General features: G+C 43.4%; 1 protein-coding gene across 3 annotated transcripts in view; it reads right to left on the reverse strand.

Moving 5' to 3' along the window:
• hivep2a (HIVEP zinc finger 2a) overlaps positions 1-14,699 on the reverse strand; it is an 85,276-nt gene that overhangs the window by 35,391 nt on the left and 35,186 nt on the right. The window contains exons 1-2 of one of the 3 annotated variants that reach the window (XM_028039631.1): positions 13,728-14,047; positions 6,878-6,938 (exon numbers count right to left, since the gene is read on the reverse strand). The gene's annotated coding sequence lies outside the window, so the exon portion shown is untranslated. Of the gene's footprint in view, positions 1-6,877; positions 6,939-13,723; positions 14,048-14,699 lie in introns of those variants that run through there. The other 2 variants (XM_028039633.1, XM_028039632.1) reach the window with 2 other exon arrangements.

A 14,699-nucleotide genomic window follows, 5' to 3' on the forward strand; every position in this document is an offset into this window, starting at 1 on the left:
GATTAATACTCTTCAGCAACCAGGAGCAACGAATGATGAGAGCTGCAGAGTAATTCTCCGATTTAGATTTGGTTTTATAATTTGGAGAATTTAAGGATTAAATTCATCAATAACTGAATTTAAAATTAAAAGTTTAAACGCATATGGAGCTTCGCTATTGTGGGCTGAAGCTTCACGATCAAATTTTTAATTGGCAGCTCGTTTCTAGGCTGAAAAAAAAATATAAAAAAAAAATTCAATAAAGAAGGAAAAAAATAAAGGAAAAGATTTTTTATTTTAGGCTGTGATGTTTGATATGTGGACTGTTCTACTGCGTTTCACTGATTCACTGCAAACGGCTCTTTATTCCTCTGTATTTCTCTCCGTTTCTCTTTATTTCTCTCCGTTTCTCTTTATTTCTCTGCGTTTCTCTTTATTTCTCTCCGTTTCTCTGCGTTCAGCCGCAGGTGAAGCTCATTTCAAACATCGGCTCGTTTAAACAGATCTGATAAAAATTAAGTTGCTACAAAATGACATTTTCATCGACAGCATCAGTTATTAGAGGAAAAACATTTTATTTCATATCTACTGTAAACGTTTCTGCTGCTGGCAGCGTAGATATATCAGAGATAGATGCAGTTCCTCCAGATTAAAAATGATTCTCATATTTTCATGAGACGTGAATCAGAAGGAATTTAAAATAAATGGCGTTTTGTTTGAAGCATCAGAATAATGAGTTTTATTTTGAAGGGAATCGTTGCGGCTCAGTTTTGGAGTCAGACAGGAAACGTTTTCTGGACCTCGGTTCGCCTCTGAGGGTTACCATGGAAACAGAGGACGGCGCCGTCAACAGCACCTGCTCCCCGTCCGCGCCTCGCCACCCCGTTTCTTATTCCTGCCCCGTCTCTCCTCTCCCTCTAATTACGGTTTGGACCTGCAGAGTTTTTCCTTCCTGAACTTTCTCCAGGTTCGGTCAGTAAACCTGCTGCTGCTTTGCATCGCGCTTTGCATTTCCTCGCCGGATTGTTTGCATGTGAGCAGCTGGAGCCCTCGGTTCTGGGTCGGGTCGGCGCTGAGCTCTGGTCTGGGTCGGGTCTGGTTGCCGTGGTAACTCAGGCCCTGGACTCGGTGCGTGGCGGTAACAGGTCAGTTGTTTTGTCCACTCAGACCAAGACGTTCGTCACTCAGATGCAGGGAAGCCGGGATCTTTGGGTTTCGGATCAGAAACAGAACCCGGATGTTAATGAAGGTGAAACCCAGACGAAGTCGACCCGTGTGAAGAAACTTCCTTTCCTCGGTCCATTCAGTCCCTCAGCCGCCAGTTTCGCCCTGAAACCTGCAGCCTGGATTCAGTGACTGAAGCCACAGAATAATTCATGAATATTCACTTTCTCCTGGAGCTGATTTCTAGTTTCTAGTTTTCTCGACCGTTTCGGTTGAACTTTTCCCTCTCTTCCTCATCGTTCCCGTTTCCTCTCCTGTTCCTCCTGATTCGGATCATTCTTCACCTTTTCCCATTTAAAGTTACGTTTCTGTCAGCCGGAGACTTAATTAATCACACGACTCATTAACGAAGTCTCCCCTCCGCTGTTAATTAATCAGCTTTCTGCCTTAATGAACAGTCTAAACTCGTTAAACCTGTTTCACTCTTAATTAGCCGTTAGCTCGGGGGCCTCGCGCCGCGACAGCCTATTAGGCTGCGCGAGCCGCGATGGCGGCGCCGTGGGTGTGTGTGTGGACCAGGGTTTTCAGATTACCTCGCCCTAATGGGGCTGCTCAAATATTTATGGGCAGGAAGCCGAACGGGAGAATGATAGCGCTCAGGGAGACAGCAGACGCCGCGCTGCCTTCAAGTGCGGCTCGTAACTTCCGGAGCTACGGAAGCCCAAAGGCTCTTTCTGCACCGGGCGGACACGAACGAGTCATTAAGGCCCAAACGGCTCCGAGGTTCTGCTGCGGCCCGGTCCAAACCAGAACCAGGACCAGGACCAGAACCAGAGCCAGAACATTTCTTTTCCTTCCAGGAACTCAGCCTTCTTGCGCTCAAACTCACTTTTCCCATCTCATCCTTTCTGAAGCTCACAATGAACAGAACCTACCCTACTAGTCTCCTACCCTCCTAGTCTCCTACCCTCCTAGTCTCCTACCCTACTAGTCTCCTACCCTCCTAGTCTCCTACCCTACTAGTCTCCTACCCTCCTAGTCTCCTACCCTACTAGTCTCCTACCCTCCTAGTCTCCTACCCTCCTAGTCTCCAGGTCATCTTCAGGCACTGGGTTGCTGTCCTGTGATTGGCTGAATCTTCATCTAAAGTTAATAATACTTTAGATGAAATACTAAAAGTTTTTATTTTAGTTATAAAAGTTTGGAATGAATCATTTCCTCAGTCAGAATAGTTACAGAAAAAGTGCAAAGCATTAAAAACAGTTTTTCAGGTGCAGGTGATGTTTTGTTGCGTCAGACAGGTGAGCCGGTCTGACTGTGCGATGGCGGAGGAACTCCCTGATGAGCCGTTACCTCCAGGTGCAGAAGATCCCGGTTCTGAGCGCAGCGCCTCCTCCAGGCGTCAGGAGGAAACCGGAGCGTGGCGTCGTGGTGACTGCGGCTACGCTAAAGAGGCTCTGCAGCGTTTTTGGTGAGGCATGTTGGAGGACACAGCGAGGAATCACCTTTAGTCACGTGATGCTAATGTTAGCATGTTCAGGATTAGCGACCGGAGCCGAGCTGCAGGCTAGCTTAATGACAGCCTCTGCTTTTAGTGCAAATCTCAGTAAAAATAGAGATATTTTTTGTAAATATCTCTAGAAATAACAGCTTGTTGTTTTTAAGTGAGGGAAGATGTTGTTTCAACAGTGGGCAGCAACATGTTGGGGAGGGGCATATATTGCACATCTGGACACAACATGGGTCATTCTGATACGTTCTCCGGCGTCTCATTAAGTGGACATTACACCGCAGGAACGTTCGCTGACAGAGGAGCTACGTTCTGGTTTAGCACACTCAGCTTCCTGTTTTCATTTTTTAACGTAAATTTTTATTTATTTATAAACTTTCAGTTGAATGAAGTTCAGCATCTGTGCTGAAGTTTTTGGTTATCGACTGTTAGGAATTCTTCAAGTAATTAGACGGTTATATTCCTGGGGTTCTGATAAGCCAGAACCGAGACCCCGCCTCCTGCATCAGGTGCTGCCGGCCCGGTCCGTTTGGACCGTGGCAGGACTCCCTCTCTACGCGGCACATCTGGCAGGATGTTTCCGTCCTGCAGCTGCTTCTCTTTAAGCTTTAATCCCGAACACATCGGCCCATAAACCCGGCGGTTCTTCCGGTCCTGCAGGTTGTGAATACCTCCACAGGTGTGACCGTACGGAACGTCCCGACCCATTTACAGAACACAGCGAGGCGGCGGCGCTGCTGATTGACTTCACTCAAACAGCTGACTCGCAGTTTGATTCAAGTGAGTCAGTGGTGGATTCTGGGAAGGGGCTGGGTAGAGATGACCGGCACTGATGGGAAATACATCAACACACACACACACACACACACGCGCCTTCAGTGGTCATGCATTTTATTGCTCTGGCAACGCTGCAGTGACAGTCAAGCCAGCGACGAAGACTTGAGTTTAAACTGAAGAGACGAAAACAAAGCTTCTCAGATTTCAGAATAAAAGCATGGAAACTCAACGACTGGACATTTTTTAGCCTCTGAATAAAACCTGGGCAGGTTAGCACATTCTCCATTCACACACACTCTGGAAAACCTCCACAGTCTGAATGTAATAATCATTTAAAGACTTCTGCTGCTTTCATGATCACCATAATTCATCCAAACGGCTCCTGCTGCGATTACTTCTTCAACCTATCTGGACCTCGTCTCCTCTGACTCAAACTGCTGCATGTTTTACGGTTTTATATCACAAATATCCTCCTTACTTAATGGAAAAATGAAACCACACAGTTACAGGCGCAGGCTGATGTGGTTTTGGTGGTAAGGGATTATTATGGGATTATTACAGGCTGAAATGAACACCATAAAATCACTTTCTCTAACTTTTAGGACTCAGACGCTGTTTATAGATTTGTTTCTACACAGGTACAGTCAAAATGATCAGCAACAATCTGGGTTATTTAGTCATTTAGTTATTCATGTTTCAAAGCCATACTTTCATTTTTCATTCATTCATAAATATCATAGTTTAAATTAATATGTAAATGTTTGGCTTACAAACTAAACAGTTAGGAAGCTGAATACATGGACTGAGCCCAAATATTTAACTTGTTAGCTTAGTATTTAACTAGCAAGCTAAATATTTAATTTGCAAAATAAATATTTATCTCCAAACTAAACAGTTTATTTAGCTAAACACGTAGTTTACTTGTTTCTTATAAGTTTTTACGTAGTCGCAAGCTAAAGGTTTAGCTTGGAGCTAAATTTTTACCGTATTTTCCGGACTATGGAGCGCACCCACGAAGTTTTAAAAAAACCTGGAAACTTACATATATAAGCCGCCGGTATCTCCGCCGCTCTCGGTGTTTCACAAGGACAAAGCAGAGGGCTGCGTCCTTAAAGCCACATCGATAACCTTCAACTTAAAAGCTGCATCATATGAACTTCGTGTTGTTTCCATGATGAGGGGAATGAGTTTGAAAACATTTCTCAGTCGTGGTTGCTGCTAGCATGAGCTTGTTATAAATGAATAGCAGTACTTTCTTCTTTGATTTCCAATTTTGACTTCCAATGATTCACTTTCTGCTAAAGAGCGCCCCCTGGTGGTTGAAGAAAAATCCACAGAAAAGCCGCACCGGCTACAAGCCGCCTGGTTCAAAACGTGGGAGAAAAGTAACAGCTTAAAATACGGTAGTTTGCATGTTTAGCTCCAAACTAAACACTTGGTTAGCAGTTTTTACATGTAGTTGCAATTACTTTGCATGCAGTTGTTAGCTAAATAATTAGCATGGAGCTAAATATTTATTGTGTAAACTGAAAGCTAAATGTTTAGCTAGCAACTACGTGCAAGCTAATGGCAAACAAACAAATGGCAAACAAGGTAAATATTTAGCTGGCTAGCTACGTTTGGAGCTAAATGTTTTAAAGAGATGCTAAATCTGTGAAACTTCACGTTTGGACAAGTTTTGCCCCTAAATATTATGAAAGCGTTTCTTGTAACCATACCTGCCAAGTTTTGGACTTGACAACAGGAAATGTTGCTAACAGGTGCTACTGTGAGAGCGGGGCCGAGAGGGGAGCACGGCGGGAGAGGGAGGTGAAATACTGTAGTTTCCCGGAAAAAACGGGAGGCTTCACAGGTATGGTTATAACCAGATATCGGTCCTGAATTTATTTCCACTCTCTTCCGTAGTTTGACGCCCCTGTAGGGGAAGAGTCGCCATATTTCTGGGCAGATCGAGGGGAAACTCCCGGAAGCTGTGACCCTGTAAATCAGGTCGGAGGTCCATTTTTATTGGCCGTCGGTCTGCGCTCGGCTGGCGGTAACGGGCCGCTGAAAGCAGCGGCTCGTCTCCCTCTGACAGCCGGTGGTTCTCTGTCCCTGGCCCGGTTCTCACAGCCCGACAGCTAGCTTCGTTTTTAGCTTTGAGCTGCTAGAAAAATAACAACGAGTCTGTTTATCGTATGTTAATTGAAAATACTACAGAAAAAATATGATATATATAAATATTTTTGCTGCATATCATTCCAATATCTTCTTATTTGTGAATTAGTTTCAAATAAAGGTGTCCAAACTGAGGGGCACAGGCCATTTGTGGCCCCTAGATTGATATTGTTTGGCCCCACAGACTCCAGTTCAGTGGCCAGCAGGTGGTTAATGCTGATTAATTAGAGCAGAATTAATTGGTTGATTAATTTAATTGGAGTAAATATCCTATTTTAAATAATGGTGCACTCTCTTATTTTATTTTCCAATCAGTGAATTTAACCACTGAGAGACAATACAAGATCTTTCTATTCTACTTTTTTCTTTTATTACAAACATCAAAATCTTTTTACACTGAAAAAGATTTGTCTTTTAATAACCGCTTTTTTCACGGTAAATATGATCAAACCTAATTTATTTATTTATTAAACTTGGATAAATACTGAAACATTTTAAATAAATCCTGCTGTTATTACTGACTATTCTTTTAGTTTTCCAAACCAGATGCCTTTTTTTTAATCAGGCAACGTGCAGAACCGGGTCAGAACATCTGAACTACAACACCGACCCAGGCCCGGTCCATCAGAACCAACAGAGTAATAATAAAAATGGATCTGATGAAGACGAGAAGCAGAACAGAACCAACTAGAACCGCTTGGATCAGAATCGGATCCAGAAAGGAAGAAATGAGAGAAAATGTGAAAAAATTCAAATAGAAAGAAAATTATTCATCAGAACATTTTATCGAATCAAAGCGATTCAAGATCAGGAACTAAAATAAAACCATCCAACCGTTTATCCACCCTTTCATTCATCCATCAGTACCTAAACCCTGTATAGGTGTCCTCCAGATGCCTGAAGGACCCGATTAGTCGGGTTGTAACTGAAAGCTTCTGGCTCTAATTTAGTGTTTCACTGAAACGAATCCTCTCTATTTTTAACTGAGTGAGGAACATTCCTGCAGCGTTGGTTCATGTTGAAATGCAGACCGAAGGGAACACCCCCCATACCCCTAATGCCCCCCATGCCTCCACCCCCTAATACCCTTGACTGCCCCCGCTCCGGCCATCTGGGGGCATCCACAGGGCAAAACGTGGTAAAGTCAGGATTACTCCTAAAACGGTCGATGTGTTTGAACAGTTTGACTTAATGTCACATTCCTGGCTCTGTGTGCTGACCCAACAGGACCCAGAACCAATCCAGAACCAGAACCGCTGCTACACGGTGACCACGGCAGGCTGGACTCACCTGCTGCTTCCCACCCGGCGGCGCCGTTAGTCCCAACAGGAAGTGTCCTTATGGCGCCATCCTGTCAGAAAACAGAAATTCATTTTCAGCTTCAGATAAAAACTGAAATGATTCAACCAGGAATTTTTTTTTACAGACGTTAGAAAACAAAAAGTTTCCCCTGAGGAAGAAAGCAGCAGCTAAATGTTAGCAGGCGGGTATTTCCATCGGTAAAATGAGTCTTTACAGGCTTTTTGTGAATACGCTGTGTAATTATGGATCATTATTTTTACACATTCATTCTGTCGATGTATTTGTGTTTCTGCTCAGGATGCAGACGAGGAAGTGGCAGGCAGAGGTGTGAAGTGCAGCGCCGCTTCGCTTTCATTCATTTACTGTTTACCATCAGTAAACAGGTGAAAATATATATTAAATAAATATTAAAATCTCCAAAAATCACAAACATAAACAACAGCAAAGTAACATAAACTAATGTAAAGTAACAACCGATCTATAACAAGTAAAGCAACAATAAAGAATTGCAAAGTAAAATTAAGAAAAAATCACAAAGTAGTGCAAAGTAACAGAATATACCAAAAAAATAAAATAAAGTAAAAGAAACTGCAAAGTAACCCAAACCACGGTACCAAGTAAAGCGTCGCTAAGCAACAGATCCAGTAAAATTAAGTTTAGTAGAGATAAACAGAGAAATGCAAACTAACAAAGAGCAACATGGCGTAAAATAAAACTAAACTTAACATGATGTACCAAGCTGTAAATAAATGTAATAAAGTGAAAAATATTCAGATTTAATATGTAGAATCTTATAGTTTCAGCTCAAAATGTCATCAGAGAAAAAACATTATTATTATCCACAGATTGAAGCGATCAGCTGATCAATCCAGCTGCTGGATTATATTCTAATCAATCAATAAAGTCTATTATTATTATTTATTATTATTTTTTAGTATTATTAATATTAGTAATATTATTTATTATTATTATTATTATTAATGCCTGCCATAACAGCAAAGGCATAAAACTACAATCAAAATAAGAAATTAGGTTTTTCAAACAGTTTTCAAAATAAAATTCTATCAATACATTTGACTTGATTCTTGCATGTTCCACATAAACCATTGACATTTCAAAATAAAAGCATTTAATATTTTATTGCTTACACAGAAGGGGTTTATGTGACAAATTAAACAAAGAATCAAAGATGACTGTCAGCTTTTCAAAAATAAATTAGCAAGATACCCTTCAAAACAAAATTACTTTAACTTATTTATTTTACAAGTCTAAAATTTTATTGAGTAGATTATTGCAGGCTCTAGGTTGAAAATAAAAATAAAATCATATTTATTTTGATTTGAAAAATTACAAAGTTCAAATGTGCTCTTCAAAATAAGTCTAAATCGTTCCTATCATTGATTCTTAAATAAATAGCTCTAAATTCACAAACTGAAAGGGATTATGTTGCCCTAAATTGAGATTGTGTTGCCTTTTCACAATAAAAGCATGTTGTAAATAATTTATGATGAAATGAAATAAATTAATAAAAAGTTTGCAAATGGTGGATTACAGCAAACTGAGATTCCATGTTACTACTGGACCGAAACCAGAGAGGAAGAGGAGATTCTGTTGGCCTTTCAAAATAAAACTCTCAGGTTAGGTTACAGAAGACTGAAGTATGTTCAGCCTGAAGAAAAACGGTTCTACTTGTCGTCACTTGATTCAACAACAAACGGGTCAGAACACGTGACGACACCAAACAGAACCAAACCCAACCCAACAGAACCGTACCGAACCGAACCGGGCTCACAGGCGGATTTTTCCGAGCAGTCCTCCTGATCCAGTCCGCCAAGAGTGAGGCAAGAAAAAACCGTGACTGTTTTTCTTCTTCATGTCTGTCAGGGAGCGCCGCACACACACACACACACAACACACACACACACACAACACACACCCAGTGTGTTTCCATCCCGGCTGTTTCCACAGAGGAAAATCGTCCGTCCAGCTGCGGCTCCCAGATCCTTTTATTACATTTTTCCAAACAAACATCTCTGCTTGTTCCGCGTCGCAACGTGACACAATCTGTTTTATTGTTATTAAAATAATCGCTGCCCGTCAAAGCAACGCAGGCCTCAAACTGCTGGCAACGCAGAAAACAACTGGAACTTTCAAAATAAAACCACCCGAATGGAAATAAACCTCAGATGTCATCTTAAAAATAAAAGTCTAAATGTTACATAGTTTGTGATTTCTTGAATAAATTGAAACAAACATTATTACAGAAAAAGGGATTCTGTTGCCTTTTCAAAATAAAAGCCTGTTCAGACTTTTGCAAATGTTTATAACCCTTCAAAATAAAGCTCACACATTCTCTTTAAAAAAGGTTGAAAGGATTCTGTTGGGTTTTCAAAATAAAGCTGGTTCCAGTTTCTAAAAATATCAGTTCTTATTTTTATTGTTATAAATTATCTGTTAATATTTAATTTATCAATAAACGTTAGCTGACGTAACATCAGCCTTAAGTTTTGACTGTCTTGTTATTAAAACTCCGATGGCTTTCTGTAGCTGTTTGGCCTCCAGGCAGGAAATCAGCTGCATGAAAACATGAGGCTCACGAAGCGGAGACATCGCCGCCCCGAAGGCAAAAACACGGAGCTGCTTCGGTTCCACAAGCTCAACAATTCATCAGAAAAATCAGCCGTTAATCTCAGACCTTAATGCTGCAAGACTCAGCAGAGAGGAGCTTCTGGAGCTGAACCAAACGTTTGGAAAACCTAAACACCTTAAACGCACCATCCACACTGTGAAGCACAGTAGTGGGAGCATCATGCTGTTGGACAGGGAAACTAAATCCAGAACAATCCCGGAAGGAAACCTGCAGGAGACGGGGGTGGAGTTTCACCTTTACTCAGGACAAACAGCCTAAACATGCAGCTGGATGGCCTAGTCAAAGCCCAGACCAAAATTAAACTGAGAATCTGTAGCGAGATTTGAAAACTTTCAGCTTCAGTCTGTAGATGTTAAAATAAACAAAGACAAGCAACCGGAGCCGGGTCTAGTCAAAGTTCTGACTCAGGGTCTGAACACGAACACGCCACACTTTTCAGATTTTAGTTTGCTTAAAAAAGGAAATGAAGCTTTTAAATTTCTGACGAGACAGAAAGTGAAACGGTTTATGAAAGTGTGAAAATATTTTGTTGTTTTGAAAAATAAAGTTGTGAATGAAAGCTAAAAATGAAAAAACCGTTGAATCGGGTTAAAGTTGAATCAGGTTTGAAGTTGAATCGGGTTTTAAAAGTTGAATCGGGTTTGAAGTTGAATCGGGTTTTAAAAGTTGAATCGGGTTTGAAGTTGAATCGGGTTTTAAAGTTGAATCGGGTTTTAAAGTTGAATCGAGTTTAAAGTTGAATCGGGTTTAAAGTGCAGCTTCCAGTCGGTTTACTGAGCCGGGATGAAACGAGGTCAACATCTGGAAGACAGGGCTGCAGGGGGGGAACATCCACTCTGGCGGTTCTGGACTGGGAACCAGCTGGAACCGTTCGGACTCTGGGAGGCTAGCGGCTTCCCGGCCCGCGCCCGGCCCGGCCCGGCCCGCGCCCGGCCCGGCGCCGCAGCGATGTGGGAAATCAAAGACGCAAAGCAGTCGTCCCTTTTTTCCATTATGCTGGGAATCCAAACGGGGAACGATGGCTTCCTTCCCTTCACCTTTAGTGGATCCAGCTCTTCCTGCTTCACAGCTTTTTCCAGCTGCGTCTCAATTTCCAAGACTTAAAACAATAAACCGACCACGTAATTAAATAACCACAAAGTCAACCCATCCACTGCAAAACAACAAAAAGCAGGAAATGCACTGATTTTAGGAGCCAGGCTATAAAACGAGACATTACAGCAAAGTCAAACGCGCTACGATGACGTCCTGAACGCTCATCTGGTCAACATTCACCCAGTCAACACAAAACCAGTAAAACCGACCAGTAGCAGAGATTCCAGCCTGGGACTCGGATCCTGCTGCACATCAGCAGCAGGAGGACGGAGTTCAAGCAGCAGCCATTGGACTGGAAACCATCAGGTTACGTAACGAGCCAGCAGGAGGCGCTCATTTAATCACCAGCAAAAAACTCACCAGTTAGCATGTCAGTGGGCCCCATACGTGGGCCGGGGTCCCAGCTGGACCTCACATTACCAGAAAAACATCCAGGACCCATAGGGTCACTTTCTGGGCTAAGAGTTTAGCTTATCTCCTTCCCTTATGGGGCCCATTTATAAATGCTGAGTTGGATTAAACCTGTAGCTAAAAAGCTAACTGCGTAATTAACTGAAGCTAACGCTAAAACGCTATTCTCACATGGTATTTAGGAAGATAACACTGTAGCATTATTGAAACATATTTTTCTGAAGCTAATGCTAAAGTGCTATACCAACATGCTATTTAACTGAAGCTAATGCTAAAGCATTATTCAAACATAGTATTTAGAGGAAGCTAACACTAAGGGGCTTTATTTTGAAAGGCCAACAGAATCACTTTTCTCATGTTGTGCAATAATTCACCACAAGAAAGCTAAAGACTTATTTCCCTTATTTTGAAGGGCTTAACATAAAACATAACCAGGAGTAAAACATTTTGTGAGGCACAACTGGAAAAAACAATAAATAAATAAAATTAGCTTTTAACTGAGCGATGTTAAAAACCGATTAAATATTAATATTAAATATTAAGTCTGAAGGGGCCCCATAAGATGGTCTGCCCAGGGCCTCGTGTGACCCGGGGTCGCCTCTGCGCCCAGAAGCCATTTGGTTCGCAGGCCGAGCCGCTCGTTATGAAGCACAGAGAGGCGGCCGCTCTGGGCCCAGACGCACTCAGACCCGACCGCAGAGGAATTTCCTTCTTTCTATAAACTGATAATGGCGTCGCAGCGGGAGCGGAAAAACCCCGAGTGACTGACGAGCCTCGGCGCCGCCAGCGAGCGCCGCTCCCCTGATCCATGCAGGCTCACCGCCTGATGGAGGCCGGAGAGGAACCGGAAAACACGCAGGTCACCGGGGTCAACCGGCAGCTAGGGTCAACCGACAACCAGAGGTCAACCGACACCTGGAGGTCCTGCGGCGGGGCGAGCGAGTGTGAAGCTGCACAGCGAGGTTAACTGATGCAGTGTGGAGAGGTGAGTGAGGAAGAGAAGAGACAGGATGAAGAAACTCCATGGAAACCAGAACAGGAAGTAGAAACACAACAGGAGGAAGAGGAGATCAAAAATGTATTCATCTATCTCTGCTCTTCCTTTTCTTCCTATTTTTCATCCCTCCATCACAGATCTCTCTCTCTCCAGCAAACAAACAGGCTGTGATCTGCTGCCGCTACCTGCTGAGGGTGTGTGTGTCGGTGTGTGTTTTTTAGTGTGTGTGTGTGTGTGTGTGTGTTTTTTAGTGTGTGTGTTTGGGTGTGTGTGTGTGTGTGTGTGTTTTTTAGTGTGTGTGTGTGTTGGTCCTGGCAGCGGCAGCAGCACAGACGGTGTGTCGGGTTTATACCTGCAGAGAGGCGACATGAACGCAGAGCGAGGAGTAAAGATGGACGTCCAGGTGATTCAGCCACCTGGACGCTCGCTGCACTTCAAAACTGAATTTATTCACCAGTTTGATTTTAAAATAAAATCTGACTCATTCATGCAATAATTCAGATGTTTATCGGTTCATTCTTACAGCCAACTAAAAACTAATAAAAACAGCATCTTTCTACATCACAGTTCTTCCTTCTACTCAACCTTCCACTTACTGTTGCAAACATATTGACAGAAAGTTGAGTGGAAGAAAAAGATGCACAAACTGATACTGTTCATCTGATCAGGGATCAGTTGCTGTCGACCTAAAAACTGAAACAATTTCAGTTGAATTTAGCCTCTAAAAACAAAAATGGATTTTTATCACAAGATGGAAGGTTCACTGCTGCAGCAGGAGGAAGAGGAGGAGGAGGAAGATGATGATGATAAATCATTTTCCTAAAGATGCAAATTAGAGACGGAGCAGGAAAAAAACTGAAATGGACAAGAATGTTAACGTTTCTGCTAAAAGTTGGCCTGGACCTGCAGAGGCTGGTGGACAAAGCAGCAAAACATCAAAACACACACACACACACACCCCTACACACACACTAAAAAAACACACACCAGGATTAGGGAAGCACATTTCACTGTCTGAGAATTTGTGAATGGAAAAACGTTTTTAAGGCGTTTGGCGGGACGGCAGGACGCGTCTCCCCCAGCCTGTCCTCATGTCCTCCAGCTTGTCTTCTTCTTCTTCTGCTGCTGCGCATCCCTCCGTGTCTCAGACACTTCCCAGTCTGCCTGTCACTTTATTTGTCTTTCCGTCTCCAGATCTGCGTTTCTCTGGAAAGTGAAGAAGGAAAACAGGAAGCATGTTTTCCACGAAGCGTCCGCCGGGAGGCTGTAAAAACTTGTTTTGGTAAATCTGAAGAGGTTTAAAGTTTCCAAACTGGATTCAATCCGGATTCAGAACCGGAAGGCTTTAACGTCTTCCGGCAGACAAAGAAAGGGGAAAAGTTACCTGAGGCACCTTACAGGAAGGAGCAGCAGAGGCAACGAGGGAAGCGACACGCTGGTGGGACGATCAGCTGAGTGTGTGCGTGTGGGTGTGGGTGCGTGTGTGTGTACGATAATTACATCACCCCGGGGCAGAAGCAGGGAGAGACAAGAGGACTAAAACCACCCGGACAGGTCGCTGTGTGTCCGGGCAGAGGCATCACCACGACAACGGTGGATGAGGACGAGGAGATCCCTCCAAAACACACACACACCATCACACACACACTCAGAGAAAATGAAAGTAGTGAGATCTGCGCACCGACCTGCCCGGCTCTCCGTCTTCATCACCCGAAAGCATTCCTCCGCTCTGCCGCTCCCTCCTTCCATCGCTGCAGCAACCGACAAACCAACCGGCCGACCCTCTCTCTCTCTCTCTCACACACACACACACACCAACACACACACAAGTTAAAGTCCCATAGCGTCCGACTGCTCCATTCATCCAGCGAGCCGTCCGCCGCGCTGCGTGTTTACATCTGAGTCTGCTGCCTCACTCAGCAGCAAGGCATCAGAGAGAGAGAGGGAGGTCGGAAGTGTGTGAGAGAGAGTGCGTGTGTGTGTGTGTGTGAGTACAGCAGAGTGGGAGCCCTAGAGAAACACTCCTCTTGCCACAGGAGTAAAGCCCAGGCGTGACGCAGAGCCAGAAATAGACGGCGGGCCCCGGTGGGGGGGCGGCGCCGGCCAACATGGCGGCACTTTTCAGCGACGCAGCGGCTCATTGAACCGCGTCCTGAACCTGAGCAGGAAGACTGTAGGCTTCATGCAGAAACATGGAAAATACAGGAAATACAGGAAACTTCAACTAGAAGTTATTATTGCAGCATGTTTCTGGCGCCCTTCCAACATGGCGCCCATGTGTAGCTGATAGGTCACACACACGGAGAGACGCTTTCAGACATGAATATCCAGAGATTCAACACAATCCAGACAAACGTTACACTGATTATTGGTGAATTTATAAAAAGTGATAGTTTGCTGTTAAAAACATTTTAACTATTACAGTATAAAGGATGAAACTTTAGTGAAAGTAAAGCTCTGACTGCACCTGCAGTGAGCTTTGCTTCACAATCACCTCAAGGCTGCATGTATTCCTATTTTTTTCTACCACACTTTTTCCTTCCACTCAACTTTCCTTTAATAAGCTTGGAAACAGCAGCCAGCTTCTGGAGCCATCGCCTCGGAGACGTTAGTGGTTTCCTGCTGGGCGTCTGTCATCATTTCAAGAATACTGATGG

Source organism: Xiphophorus couchianus, chromosome 15 (genome assembly GCF_001444195.1).
Source record: "Xiphophorus couchianus chromosome 15, X_couchianus-1.0, whole genome shotgun sequence".
Lineage (NCBI taxonomy): Eukaryota > Metazoa > Chordata > Actinopteri > Cyprinodontiformes > Poeciliidae > Xiphophorus > Xiphophorus couchianus.